The sequence below is a fragment of the Suncus etruscus genome, chromosome 10 (genome assembly GCF_024139225.1).
Source record: "Suncus etruscus isolate mSunEtr1 chromosome 10, mSunEtr1.pri.cur, whole genome shotgun sequence".
Taxonomy (NCBI): Eukaryota; Metazoa; Chordata; class Mammalia; order Eulipotyphla; family Soricidae; genus Suncus; species Suncus etruscus.
The window spans coordinates 34153741-34170115 of record NC_064857.1 but is presented as its reverse complement, the minus strand read 5'-3'; the positions used below and the strand labels follow the sequence as shown (position 1 = coordinate 34170115).

Below are 16375 nucleotides of genomic sequence, written 5' to 3'. Positions count from 1 at the left end.
AGATAATATTTATCAGATTAAAAAATTTCAGCAATACAGTTGGTATTATTTCTTTACAAGATTACATAATACCTAGTTCAATCATGAAGAAAGATGAAATTTGGACTTTAAATAAAGCTTGTTCCTTCTAATATGCCTTGAACTCATATTGTCATATCCAAAGGTGTGTTTTAGTACTGCTGCTAACCAAGAGGGTTTGAAGGAAAATCCAATTCTAAGTGAGAGGAAGGTTTATATCACCAGGAAGAAATTGGGAAGCAATTAAGTGCATCCCATTTATAATAATCATGAAGTTTTGATGTATATTGAATATATTTAGTGTAGCAGTGTATTTAATATTTGATGTAGTATATATATTCTTGTATCAAAAATATGCCATAAAGTTTTGTCCTAGGGAATGGAGATTTGGTATAGGGATTAGTGCATGTGACAATCATGGGTTTGATTCCAAGCACCAAATGACCTTCTTCACACCACCAGAGTAGTTCCAGTATTCCTGAGTACCACAAGGCTGGAGGAAACTAAGAATCACAGAGACTGACATCATACTCTCTGAATATCACTTTAGAAGTGAAAAGCAAACACAACACAAACAAACACAAATATATTCCTAAAAATATGGCATCTGTGTATGGATTCTGGGTCCAAAACTAAATTTGTGACTTTTAATAAAGCTCTTAAAGCATGTTTCCTAGTTTATTTATGATTTTTAATAAATAAACATCTAATATTTCAAATCTTACTGGATAACAAACACACCATAATTTATCAGTTGATAACTATTACATCCTTATTTTTCAGTTATCCATAACATGGCTGAGTGTTTGACCAATTGTTTCTTTAAAAAAATTTGTTTGAGGTCCAGGGGCTGGAGTGGTGGTGCTAGAGGTAAGACGTCTGCCTTGCAAGTGCTAGTCTAGGACAGACTGCGGTTCGATCCCCCTGTGTTCCATATGGTCCCCCCAAGCCAGGAGCAATTTCTGAGCTCATAGCCACGAGTAACCCCTGAGCATCAATGGGTGTGGCTCCAAAACAAAAACAAACAAAAAATTTGTTTGAGGTATAAAGAACAGTAATATCAGCTATGTTTTATTCTTAATGGGTCTTAAATATTTGCTAAATACTTTACATACATAATAATACTCATATAGTTCTCCAAACATCATAGATGCTTTTATTCTTAAACTCTGGATCACTAATTAGATGAGCAGAAAGTTTTAGACCCTAAAAAAAGTCTATTATATTCCAACATTCTTATTAACCAAATTTATAAACTGTTTCCTATAATGCTCGTTGGCTTCTAAAAGATAGTTGTTCTTTTTTATATTTAAAGATAAAACTTTGCCTTTCTCTCATTTCACAATACTTTTTGGTGCTACAACACAATATATTAAGAATATCAAAATAGAACTTTATTTAAACCTCACTTTGTATTAGGGCTTCTTTGCTGAACAGTTTTGTAAGGGTAATGGCATACAGACACACAATATAATAGTTTGCTCTAACACTTAAAACTGATCGAGTTACACAAATTTGATTTTTTACTATTTGTCAAAAACTTAGTCCATTACGTGTGTCTTACATTAGACATAAAAGGATAAACCTTTCTATAACTATTGTTTTAGAATCCCAGATATCTTAGAAAATAAAGATAAGATGACTTTAAAGCTCTCCTTAACTCTCAGTGAAGCATATTTGGGGACTTTAATATGACTATATCGCACGCATTTCTCAGGAGAACACTATGAAATAATTATGTAGGATATGCTAGAGAAAATTTCCCAAACCCACTGTATTATCTCAAAATTTTCTATTGCAGTATCCATGAAAAGGAGGATTATCAAAGAAGAATAAGCCTGCTACTATTTCTTTACTCAAAATTTCCAAGATGTTTGTCCTGGAAGTTCTCTAATTCTGTTTTTGTGAACTCTTAGGTTCTTGGATAGGCAACATGACATCTTGACAACACATCAAGAATTTAGACAAATACACTTTATATACTTCAGATCAACCATGGAAAAGGTAACACACATTTTAAGACATTACTGAGCTTTGTGTTTTAGAGGAAAATAAGATGAACAGAAGATGATGCAAGATGAACCAAGGGCATGAGCAGAAGGCTGTAACATGGATTAATTCTGGAGAAACACATGGAAATAATATGAATAGCAGTAAGAGAAGAATTCTCTCAATTGTAACAGAATCCTTTACAACACTAAATTACTTTCATGGTAGATGATATTCAAGTGAGAATAAACTGCTTCAATCAAAAGTTAACTCCAATGAGGCTTCAATCTCATCAAGTTGAGATATGCACTCCAGCCACAATTCTTCAGAAGTCTGTGCCTGAAGTATGACATTTGCAAGGTCCTTGGCACAAGAATCTTCATAGTTAATAGTCTCAAAATTTTTTTCCTCCTGTGATTATACCAAGCATTTTGGGAAGATTGGAATTACTTGGACCAAGTACAGCTGGGTTACTTTCAATTAAGTCACAAAGAAAACTCAAAGTCTGAGTAGCTTCTTATATCCTTATGAAGTGGAAGCCAGAACAACCAATGTGGAAATATTTCATCCACATTTACACAGTGTGGTTTAAATCTCAAAATCCTCCATACTGCCTAGATGTAATTCTCTGTGGCAAGAAACATTTTTGGGTTTTGCAATTTGCATACTTAATAACTTTTATCAGCAACAGAACAGTTTCTGAGCAAAAAGAGCAATAATCGTCTCCACCAAATTGTGCCATAACAACCAGGCCATAAGCAGTAGCTTGCCTGATTTCAGGGTTGTTATCTTGCATATTTAGCAGCATTGGTCACTGAAAGTATTCTACATATTTAACTGATGTTGGACTGCAGTACTCTATGCACAATTCCCACTGTCTGTCTGGCCAGGGCCTTCTAGATCAAATTAGATTTGAAATTAGTGGAAGCAGCTGTTAAAGCGATGGTTAAGTAGTTTCTTTATAAGTGTTTAATAATGAGTGCAAAATATATGATACTTTGGTAAGAATCTAAGCATCACATTCATCCATATCTTGTAGAGACATCTTAACTTGTTGATTATAATCGGACCACTAGGCTCCAAATCTAGGATCTGACGGGATGAAGACATGGATCTGGAAGCAAACATTGATGCAGGAAATAATCCACACGGTGAAAAGGTACAAGACCTGGTTCAGGAAATCCGACACTCAAGCTAAGATTCCCACCACACAAGGCTTCTGCTCCTAAAAAGGAAAGCAACTTAGGGAGGAATACCAAAGAATGAGCACCTGCCTTCTTCAAACCCATGCTTTTATTCGCAAGAACCAGGCCACACCCTAGGCTAGAGGAGGAATACCAAGTAGAGAGTAATCCAATAATCTCATATCAGATTATACTTTAGGGTAAAGTATGAATACTGATTAGGATGAGAACAGTAAACTAACAGTTGGTCATAGCTTTCTTCCTGTCTTTTAACTAGTCTCAATTCTTGGGATGTTCTCTTTATGACTGAAACCCAATTACAATCACGCTTGTAATCATGGTTCTAAAATAAAGATTTAAATAAAGAAAAAAATTCTTAGTTTTTCAAGTGCCCTTCTAGTGTTGCTTTCAGTTTTTCTCCTATTTCTTCCAAGTGCTCATCATCCATCCATCACCCATTATTTTAATAGACCTTGCAAAAGAACTCATTATTTCTGAGAGTACATCTGTAGCAGGTTCAATGCCAAACGCCTTGCTTAAAGGATTATATACAAACTGCCACATCTGTGCAAGAAACTCAAGTCCACAAACTTTTGCACATTCTAGGAGAAAAGGCATAGATTCTGATGCTGCCACTAGAACACTGTCATGAAAATAAAATGTTAGTCAAGGAACCATTAGCTTTACAACTTGTTCTGTATAGTTTACAAAGCCTTCTTTTAACTCCTTAGCATAATACACCAATATCTGACAAGCAGTTGCTTTTGCTTTAGGTCCTGAAGTTATAATTCTAAAACTTTGCTGGTCTCCAAGATTTACAAATTGCCAGTCATCATCACCATCACTCGTCTTCTTCACATTTTGTGTATGTAAGAGAGCAACAACAGATTTAGCTGAAACAGCATTAGTAAGGGCAAAATAAGAAGAATAAGGTATTGCTGAAAGTCATTTCCAAGAATTGTACACATTCTAGTCCACGGAGAAACTATGTAAGAGGTCTGTGGGTCATCCATACTTTTCCATATTACTTAAGTCTGAGAAGTCTTAAAGTCCAAAGCTGCTTCTTGCATGAATTTTTCCTTTCCAACAGCAAGTCCAAAATGATTAATATATTCAATAGTTTTTCCTGTTAGTAGCTTGAGTTCTCTCTCAACTGCAAAGTCAAAAATATGCTTTAATGAGGGTTTAGATCTATGGAATATATATCATAATATGGAACAATTTTTTCTTATATAGTACCTGTAACTGAGGCAATATTTGTTACAAGCTGTTCCAAGGCCAAATTAGTTTCATTCTAAGTCAACTCTTTTTTTTTTGGATTTTTTTTTGGGCCATACCTAGTGACGCTCAAGGGTTAGTCCTGTCTATGCACTCAGAAATCACTTCTGGCTTGGGAGACCATATGGGACGCAGGGGGATTGAATGGCGGTCTGTCCTGGGTTGGCCACATGGAAGGCGATGACCTACCTCTGCACCATCGCTCTGGCACCCTGAATCAACTCTTAAAGCTTAATTACCAATGTGGAAAGTAGATACCATCCAAATACAACACTAGTAAAGATTTGGGGCAGTCTTCAATAAAAATAATAAGAGCAGAAGCTGCATATATTTGCACACACTGATTAGCTTGATTTCCATGGTATGCAATAGAGCTGCAATCACTGTTTCATGAATCTTTTTTAAAAGTTAGGTGAAAAAAATCTGTGACCTCTGTCCAAGCATAGTGCAGGCCACCCTTGATGAGGATCCTGGGATATTTTAATGGACTTCCTTGGCTTGCCTCCACATCATACAACTGGGTTTATCAGATACTTCAGCATGTGGTAAAACTCTTGTTTTCTTGACACCATTGCCCATAACCCTGCAGACATGGTAGCCACCATCATACTCTATCAAAGCAAACTAAAAGAAAAATTGGGGAGGGGGTTGGTTTTGGGTCACACACCAAAGTACTCAGGGGTTGCTCCTGCTCAGCGCTCAAAAATCACTCAAGACAGACTCAGTGGACCATATGGGATGCCAGGAATTGAATCCAGTTTCGTCCTAGGTCAGCCTCATTCAAGGCAAATGCCCTACCCCTGTGCTGTAGCTCTGTTCCCCCCAATTTTTAAAAAAAAATTAAAAAATTTTAAATTTTTAAAAATTAAATCACTTTGTTCATAGTTGAATTTGGGCCCAACATTCATTTCTTCAACAGTATTCATTTCCCACTACCACTATCCTTATCCTTTCTGCATTTTATTTCCCTTATAAGCAAACAGTACTCCATTCAATCAGCTTGCACATAGAAGGGAGGCTGGTAATTAGCAGTTAGATGTCTGATAAAAATTAACGGTTATTATTACCAGTAATATATTATTATTTTATAGTTTCTTAATTTTTATTATTTAATTAATTAATTTTAACTATATTGTATTGTTATTATTACTAGTATTTTTATTGCTATTTCTGCAGGTTGAGCTAAATTAGTGACTAGTGAGACTTTTTAGAGAGAGTGACATTTAAGCTAAACTTTAACAAAGTGGAAATAAAACAGTAGATTATATTTAGTTCCAGGAAAGGAGAAAATACTATTTGCTTAAAATATTATTTTGAGTCATTCTCAAGTTTTTTATTTTGAGTTCTAAGCAAGCCAAAATACAAAATTCTAGTATCCTTAATACAAGCACAATTAATGTTGAGAAAATAGGTCAACACAATAATGCAGATAAAACTCAAGACCTCCTCTGTGGATTTGGTTTCAGCACCTTTCCTACATGCCAAGAATTACAATTAAGTCAAGAGGAAACATTAGGATAGAATTAGCCTATGAGAAACTCATTTTATTTCATCCAGCAGTAGATTAAGCTCTGAATGACCCACGGCTCAATTGACAATTCAAATAAGCATCACATTTCACATGGTATGGGACATATGGTCTTGTTTGCAGTAGGTTTCTGAGTCTGCCCACTGTGTTTATTATTCTTGGCATAGTGCATAGAATAGAGTTGGTGCTTAATAAATGTTTTAGAAATAAATGGAAAATAAAATGACTATCTTCCACATTGATTTTCACATATTAATAAATTTTCACATATATATAAATAGGATAGATAGCAGATGCTTTCCCTCTGGGAAATTCAGTAATCCATTTGGCTGAGTTATTTAAGTGAAACACTTAACTACTGTCTACCTTAGTGTCTTTGAAGTGATACAGTAGAGAATGAAATCTAGTACTTCCATTTTTGCATGCTACTGGCTAGTTCCCTTTAAATAAGTTATACAACATTCCCTTGTTTTGCTTTCTGAATCTGTGAAATATAGAAAGTCAAAATAATGATGTTACCTCTCAAATTAGGACTACATTGTTAAAGCTTGCTAAAAGAGTATAATTGTTTTGGGACACTTGACAAGCACCACTAACTATAATTTTTATTATGCCATATTTGACCCATTCTATTTTGTAAACTTTAAGGATATAGCATAATGATTTATATTTTCTTATATTGTGAAATGATCACCACAACTAATCTGGTCATCATTATCCAACTCCACTCATAGTGCTGATGCATGTACGATAAGAATTCAATGTTTATTTTCTTGGCAGCTTTCAAATATTTCATTTGTTCAACAGAAGTTGTGCCTTTTTGCTATCTTCACGTATTTAATACACCCCCTACCTCTGTGTCTGGCAGAACTATTGATCTGTTGACTTTATCTGTAAAGTTTTGTTTCTGTATTGTGCAGGTTAGTGAGCTCATATAGTATTTGTCTTTTTTCTGCCTAACTTATTTCACTTGGCATAATGCGCTCAAGGTTCAACCACCATACCTCTATCCAGTCATACATTAGTGGACATGTCTTGACTATTGTGAATAATGTTGCAGTTAGTGTTGGGCTCAAATATTTTTTTAAATTTTTTATTGAGACCATTGTGAGTCATAAGTATTTCACAATTGTATTTCAGTCATATAGTGACAATGAAGTAGGGTCATTCCTGCCACCAGTTTTGACCTCCCTTCACCATAGTTCCCAACTTACATCCATACCTCCACTCGTAGCCCCTAGACTACTAGTGTAGCAGGTACATTTTGTGTTGATTTCCTCTCCCCATTTAACAATGAGATTTTTTTTAGGTTTTGTGGAATGAGCCTTTGTGAGTAATTTGTATAGACCTTGTATATTCTGTTAATGTTACAGATTCCTTTTAGTACTACCATTTTGCAGATTAAATCTTATAAACTATTTTCTCCTAATGATTCTAATTCTTTTCTCTCCATTTCTTGAATAAATCTCTAATCTACAATTTTATACATCTTCTGTTAAAGCGACTCTCTTAATGGAAAACTTATATTATTTTCTTTAACAACTACTGTCTAAAGCCATGTAACTGGATCAGTGCTACTTTACATATGGTATGAGGTGTGGAACAGGAACTCAGGAAGGTAGGCACAAAAAAGAAGAAGTAGTGGTTGGTGGGTTGCCGAGAAAGATGTCAAAAAGTCACAATTTGAAAGGATTGGAAATGAACATCTGCTTAAGTCTTTAACTTCTATCTTTTTTGGGGGGTGGTGGTGGTGGGTAGCAGTGGTAGTTCCAGGCAGAAGACAGTAACTTGTGACTACTTCTTCATTTTTATGTAAGATTGGTTTCCTTGCACATGCTAATGCAACTGAGCTACATTCATTCACAAACATCTAAGCATGTTCTTACTAACAACTATAAGAGAGTAGTTCTGTCTGTCATCTGAAGGTAAAATAGCATTGACCTTTTCCACTGATCATTTGCACTTTGCTTACCTATCTGTAATTTTGTGTGAATGCTCAGACCTCAAAGATAGTGTAGTGAGGGGTGTTAACAAGGGAGGAATACAAGAACTTCAAGTGGCTTATGATTCAATGTCGAACTGTAAGACTCCTCAGGTATTATCCAGGAATAGATTAGAAATAAATGAGACCTAAAAACATGCACATAGGTAATTACTACCTAAGTCTATGATCCATTGCCAGAATAAAGTAGTTTTATTAACTTATTAGATAAAGCCATCACCTGTTTTCAGTATTCAACCCTGCCATTTAGCTTCATCTCAGGTTAACTTGTGCACACTAGTTTATAAAATTGTTAATGTTGACTTTCATACATAGTATTGGGTAAATGTCAAGAAGTGGAATTGCTGGGTATATAGAAGCTCAATTTTTAGTTTTATGAGAATTGTATCACTTTTCCAAAAACCCCTGAACTAGTTAACATTCCTATCAGTATTGAATAAGGGTCCCTTTTTCTGCACATCCACACCGACACAGAATGCTTTTGTTCTTTGTCATTTGTGTATCAGTCTCACTGGTTTGAGGTGATATTTTGTTGGTGCTTTGATTTACTTTTAATGTTGATAAATGATGCAGAGCAGTTTTTCATATTATTTTCTAAATATCTACATGTTCTTTGGAAAGGCTTATATTTATCTCTTACCCATTTTTATGATTTTTGTCGTGTTATTCTTGTAAAGTTCTACTGATTACTTTATATGTCTTGAATATCAACACTTTACCAGTTGAGTGGTAAGCAAACATTCTCTCACAAACTTTTATTCTGATTATCATCTGCTTTGAAGTGCAGAAGCTTCTCAGTTTAATATAGTTTTTATGATCTAATTATAACTTATCTTTGCTTATATTTACAGGACCAATGTTATTGAATCATTGAGAATACCTCTAAATTCAGTTTCATGAAGTGTTCTACCTATGTTTTATCAATGTAATCTATGTATTTAGATTTGATGTTGAGGTTATATTATTTTTGTTTTACTTTTGTTTTTATTTATGCTATTAAAAGGGGTCTGACTTTATTATTTTATTTATGATCAGCTCGTTTTCAAACAATGCTTGTTAAATAAGCTTCCTTTTTTGTTTTGTTTTGTTTTTTTGAGGCCACATCTGGTGGTGTTCAGGAGTTACTCCTGGCTCTACCCTCAGAAATCACTCCTGGCATTTTCAGGAGACCTAGAGTTGGTCCTGGTTCAGCCATATGCAAAGCCAACATCCTATCTGCTGTGCTATCACTCCAGCCCCAGAATAAGCTTTCTTCACTCCAATTCATACTTTTTGTTCCCTTACTGAAGATTAACTATCCAAATACCGACTATGTGCTTCTTTCTACAACACATCTACTAAAATTGGAACCATACACCTTTCAACTAAAATCGGAAACGTCTGTTTTTGGGATCTTAATTCTATTCCAATGGTGTGAGAGGTTATTCTTATTCCAGTATCACAGTTTTGATTGCAGTTGTTTTATACTAGAGTTTCAATTCGGGGAAAGAGAAACCTGCCAACTTCTTTTCCCAAAGATTTCTTTGACTATTTAGTATTTATTATTCCAACTAAACTTTAACAGTATTTGATCTATGTCATAAGTATTTTTTAGAAGTTGTATTAAGTTTGCACAATGTTTTTTTGCAAAGATTGACATTTTATTAGCATCAATGTTACCAATTTATGACGTGTTTTCATTTCCTTGTGTCCTCTTTATTTCTTTTAATAGATATTTATAGTTTTCTTTAAATAAGTCTTTCATCCATTTTGCTAAGATGATTTCCTGGCAACTAGTGTTCTGAGGTTTAATGGTAGACTGCCTGCCTTGTGTGTGTGAGACACTGGGCTCAATTTCACCAAGCCTTAGATCTGACTAGAAGTAGAATCTTAATATTGTAAAAAAAATTTAAAATAGATTAGAGTTCACTGAAAAGCTCCAGGAGATTTTGTTCAAGTTTTAGTCCAGATGTTCAATATCCAATATTGTAGATATCATGGCCCTGGTGTCAGTAACTCTGGTGTATCGCATAAATAATTATTAATTAACCTAAATCATCTTGAATTCCAGCTTTACTGGGCCTGAATTTCTAGAAATAAAACACAAGCGTGAGAAACCATATTAATTTAAATTTTTCTTACTCAAATTAGTTTAGGACTAATTTGTACTACTCAGTTACAATAATAAAGATTATGTTACAATAATAAAGTCTATGAAATATCTATCTTTTGTCAAAGAGAACACACAGATGTCCAAGATGTGCATAAGGAGTATTTAACATCATATATCATCAGTAAAATTATATTAAAATTATATTGAGATATCACCTTAGACATGTAAGAATAGCTACTATCAAAATGAAGAAATAGGGGCCAGAATGATAGTGCAGTGGTAGGGCATTTGGCTTGAAAGCAACTGACCCAAAATCTTGAGTCCTGAGTTATAGAGATGGATGCATACTTTAAAACATGAAATGGTTCATAAAATATGTAAATGGGGACTAATGAGTGTTTTATTAAATATTAATTATAGAGTCCCAATATGGAGAATGGATGACTGGCCTGGCAGGTCTGTAGGTATCAGGGTACTGGTGAGGAAATGACCCACAGCAGTCAGATGAAGTTTTAGGAGACATCCAGCTTTATTACAAGACTCTAACTGCCACTGACATATTTTTCACATGGCTTCTAAACTAACCAGCCTCTCTGCACCCAACCTGTGTCTCTTCTCTTCCTGCTGTGTCTTCCTTCCTGCTTTCTCTGCTGCAGCTCTTCCACCCATCCCCAGGCCACTCCAATCACCAACCACAGACCCCTCCCAGATTTTACTATCTGGGTAAGATAGGCAGGGAGTTGGAGAAACATCTTCCAGTTCTTTGTTTAGCTCACCACATAGAGTGCTGAGTGCAGAGAAATAACTACACTGAGAACTATCATAACAATGTGAATGAATGAGGGAAGTAGAAAGCCTGTCTCAAGTACAGGTGTGGGTGGGTGGGGAGGAGGGAGATCTGGGACATTGTGGTGGGAATGTTGCACTGGTGAAGGGGGTGTTCTATATATATATATATATATATATATATATATACAACTACAATCATATTTGTAATCACGGTGTTTAAATAAAGATAATTTAATAATTAAAAAAAAACAGAAATAAAATGAGACAAGGTTACAAAGTTTTTTGTTTTCCGGCCTTTGCCAGCCAAAGGCAGGAACCCTAGTATTGTCCATAACAACAAAGTTTAAAGTGTATAATTAAAATATCAGCCTTTTCCATTAACAAAACTTTACTGCAAAATACACCTATAGTTTAAATTTTTTTCTTTTTTTTTTGGTTTTTGGGCCACACCTGGTAATGCTCAGGGGTTACTCCTGGCGATGCACTCAGAAGTTGCTCCTGGCTTGGGAGACCATATGGGACGCCAGGGGAATCCAATCGCGGTCTGTCCTAGGCTAGCGCTGGCAAGGCAGAGACACCTTACCTCTAGCGCCACCACACCGGCCCCTAGTTTAAAATTCTTAATGCACTTTTATACTGGAACAACCTAAGTTTCTTTCATTAAACTTACCTAAACAAGATTACAAGAACATTTCTTCAGAAAAAAACAGTTTGAAACCAGGCTACAACAGTAAGATACACCATAAAATATTATGCAATTAGGAAATATTAATTAGGAAAACTATAAAACACATTTAAACCAGCAAGACAATTATGCAACTAGAATTTAGAGATAACCTGAAACAGTTCAAACGCAGGAGGTTTTAAAAATCAGCTTCTTCTGGGCATCACTGACTTCTGTTCTTTTACTCCTTCTTTTTTTCCCCCCTATTATCATCACCAAGTTGTCCAGAAGCAGATAAACTGTGGGGCACTCCCCAGGCCACGTGGCTGGCCATGCGGCTTTAGCTCTAAAGAACCCCGGCCCCACAGGCAATCCCAGGCTGGAGCCATATGCACCATTTCACTTGCCTACGTTGGAACTTCCCACCACTGCCGCCATCCCTCTGCACCTCGGGACAGCTCTTATTGGAGCACAGTACCTTCTGCAAGGAGGCAGCTCTCCATCAATGTGGCCACGCCTCTGGGAGTTTAAAGCAGGGTGGTTTGAACCTGAAAGTCTGTTAGTTCCAAGGCAGGAATCCATGTTACCTTAGGAAGACACAGGTTAAGACTTTTGTCCCATAAACCTCCGTCCTCTCTTAAGCCACCAAACCCACTTGGTGGACTTGCTCTCTGTTCTATTTGTAGTTGGCTCAATACCTCCAATTCCTCCTCCTTACAAAATAGGGGGAAGGGCTGGAGCTACATTACAGTGAGTAGGATTCTAGCCTTGTATTTGGCCAGTCTGGGTTCAATCTCTAGCACCTTTATGGTCCCCTTAGCGATTCCTTAGTTCAGAAAAAGGGGTAACCCTTGAGCACAGCTGGATGAGCCCTCAAACCCAAAACAAATAAGGGAAGGAAACTGTTGAGCAGCCTGGAGATTGGAAGTATTCTTGCTTTCTAGGGGAACCAAAAGATCAGGTAGTGCATTCAGGGCTTCTGAACCATCAGTTCTGTCCTGCAGAGATTCGGCTGCAGCCTCCTTCCCCAGTGGCTCACACTCAGGGTTCCATCGTTGCTACAAAGGCCAACCCACAGTCCGGTACCTGTGAGATTTTGAAATATTTTAACTGGGGAGCTGATGCGGATGGGAGACTTCTTCAAGCAATTTCACATGGAAGGAGATTCTAGACTTCCTCTGCCAACAGTATCCCCCAGATGAGGAGTTGGCTCTATAGTTTCTGTCTGGAGAAGGACAGCCTGGTGTATGACCTATGAAACTTGCCTTTGCTCATAGGTAGTGGTGGGGGTGGAGGGAGGTTGAAAAAAAATCTTGGATGTTGGATGCACACCATCCAATTTAGGCTGCTCCTTCTCCCAAATATGACGCTAACATATGTGAGCCTTAGTGGCCTAGGACTGAGCACAAGCTTAAAGGGGGAGGAGCCACAGGAGACAACCGTGTCTAGCACAGGCCACATTGCTTTGACCTCTGCTTGGATGATTGTCCTCCAACCTTTGATAATGAGTCTATGTTTGTTTTGATTATTCAGATGTGTTTCTTGTAGGCAGCAAAATGTTGGGTTTAGCATTATGTTCCATTTTAGCATTGTGTGTCTCTGAACTGTTGCATTTAGTCTATTAACATTGAGAGAGATAGTTGTCCTGGGATTTAGTGTAATCTTTATGTAAAAGTTTGGTGTGTCTTTTGGTCTGTCTTGTCTTAAAGTAGACCTTTCACTTTTTCTTTTAAGGCTGGTTTTGTGGCTGTAAAGTGACTGAGCTATTGCTTATCCACAAAGCTATATATATACTTCCTTCAAACATGAAAGTAAGTCAGGCTGAGTGCAGTATTCTAGGCAAAACATACATTTCATTGAGTTTTGTCCCTGTATCCTACCTCTGCTTTCTGGCCTTGAGAGTTCCTTGTTCCTTGTGACAGGTTTACTGTAAATCTTTTTCTTTCTTTCTTTCTTTTTTTTTTTTTAAAGAAAATCATTATCATTTTATTTATTTTTTTTAATAGGGAAGTATTACCATTCTAAACTCAAACACATTCAATGCTTAGTATAGTACATCAAAGGTATATCTTGTTCTTTACAGTAAGTTCTCTGAAAACATTATAACAATTACAGGATACACACAAAATCAAATATATCAGCATGATGCAACTATTCAGTACTGCATACAGTGCATTATTTATAAGACACCACAAGGACACAATTCTTATAAATAAACATGGATTATTGTTCTCAGGTTTGTGCTATTTATACTTGTTAGTGATAGCGACCATCAACTTTTTTTAAGGTTTGGAGTCAAAGGAGCACTATAAAAACAATGTTAGTGTGGCAATTATCGTTTGCATGTGCCCACCAAAGTATGGGGGTCATGGAAAGGAAAAACTTTGGCCTAAGTACAAGGAGACCTTACCCCTTAAGTTTCCTGACAGAAGACCATTTCTAGGCTCCAGGCAAACCAGTTTGTCCAATACCAGTCATTGTCTGTGGTGCCCATACAGTTATATCTTTCACAGTCTCTGTTGTTGATCTCACGCCTCTGCATTAAAGGTCCTGGAATCTGTACATTCCATATTGAGGTCAGGATGGTGCGAAGCAGCGTTTTACTGTAAATCTTAAGGGTGTTCCAATGAATGTAATTTTCCTTCTGGATCTTGCTGCTTTCAGTATCCTGTCCCTATTTGTGGGATTCATAATTGTGACTAGAATGTGTCTTGTGGAGCTTTTCTTAGGGTCTATTTTAGCTGGTACTCTTCAGTCATGCACGATTGGGTTGCATGCACTGTGTAGCTCTGGGAGTTTCTCTGTGATTATGTCCTTGACTGTTGATTCTTTCTGGGTATTTTTTCCTGGGCTTATGGTACTCAATGATTGTGATATTATTTCTGTTGAGTTTATGAAAGACATCTATTTTCATAGGTTCACATTCTTTGAGAATTTTTCCATTGTCTGGTCATTTGTTTTAAAGCTCTTTTCCATTATCTTTTGTTGGAATGAGTTGTTATGCCTCTCATCTTCCAATTCACTAATTCGGTCCTCAGCTACTATTACTTTGTTAGAGAGGCGTTTCAGTGAGGTTTTCATTTCACCTCCCACATTTTTCAGTCCACGATAGACCACATGCTGGCCCCAAAAGACATACCTACATAAAATCTAGAGGATAGAAATTGTAAAGATTACCTTCTCAGATCACGAAGTACTGAAATTATAATTGAACTACAAAGGGACACAGAAAAAAACTGTAACACCTGGAAATTTAAGAGCTCACTACTGAACAACCAGTGAGCCTGAAATGAAATCAAAGAGGAAATCCAAATATTCCTGGAAACAAATGCAAATGAACACACAAATTATCAGAATTGTGGGACACAGCAAAAGCAGTTTTAAGAGGAAAATTTAAAGCTTTGTAAGCACTCATCAGGAAAAAAAAGGGATCTACATAAATAACCTAATGACACAGCTTATAAAATTATAAAATGATCAACAAAATGAACCAATAATAGAAAGGCAGAAGTAAATAAAAATGCTTAGAGAAAATTAATGAATTGGAAGTTCAAAAAAATCCGAAAAATCAACAAAAGCAAAAGTTAGTTCTTTGAAAAATAAACAAGATTGATAAACCACTGTTAACACTAACAAAGAACGGGATATAGAGAGGTTTAGTAAATTGGATTAGAAATGAGAAGAGGGACATCATTACAGGTAATACAGTATATCAAAGGGTATTTAGTGACTACTTTGAGAAACTCTATGCCATAAAACATGAGAACCTGGAAAAATGGATAAGTTCTGGACTCATAATCTTTCATGATTAAACCAGAATATTTTGCTTATCTAAATAGACCGATCATTACTAAGGAAATTAAAATGGTAATCAGAAGTCTTCCCCCAAACAAAAGCTCAGACCTAGATGGATACACTAAAAAATTCTTTCAAATCTTTATGATGAACTAATACCAATCTTTTTCAAGCTCTTTCAGGAAATGGATAAAACAGAAACACTTCCTAATAGGTTTTATGAAGGTAAAATCATCCTGATACCAAAACAAGACAGAGATTCGGCAAAAATAAAAAGTACAAACCAATATTTCATATGAATGCAATGCAAAGATTCTCAACAAAATCCTGGCACATAGTAAACAATGCCTCACCAAAAGGTCATATTAGATGGTTTCATTCCAGGAATGCAAGGATGGTTCAACATATAAATCAATCAATATAATATACCATTTCAACAAAAGAAAAATGAGACCAAATGATCATAGATGCAGAGAAAGCATTCAATAAGGTCCAACATCCATTTATGATAAAAATCTCAACAAGATGGGAATAGAAAGGAAATGGAGAAACATACCCTGTTCATGTATTGGGAGGTTTAATATCATTAAAATAGAAATAATCCTCAAAGCATTGTACAGATTTAACGCAATTCCTTTAAGGATACCCATAACATTCTTCAAAGAAATGGATCAAACACTCCTGAAATTTATTTGGAACAATAACTTCCCACAACCTTAAAGAAAAAAAAAGATGGAGGCATTACTTTTTCAAACTTTAGATTGTTCTACAAAAGAACAGTCATTAAAACAGCATGGTATTGGAATAAAGAAAGACTCAAACTTGAGTATCAAACAATGTTCCCCAGACATGCGATCAATTAATTTTGGAAAAGGGGCAAAAAATGTAAAATGGAGCAAGGAAAGCCTCTTCAACATGTGGTGTTTGGAACAAAGATCAAATCCAAATGGATTAAAACCTTGATAACAGACCTGTAACCATAAGGTATGTGGAAGAATATATAGTAAAACACTTCATAATATTGAGACTAAAGGCA

At 35.9% G+C, this 16375-nt stretch overlaps 1 pseudogene; it reads right to left on the bottom strand.

The window, feature by feature from the left end:
• Positions 1-2262: 2262 nt before the first annotated feature.
• LOC126020124 (ran-binding protein 6-like) lies at positions 2263-11878 on the bottom strand (annotated as a pseudogene).
• Between the last annotated feature and the right edge of the window lie 4497 nt (positions 11879-16375).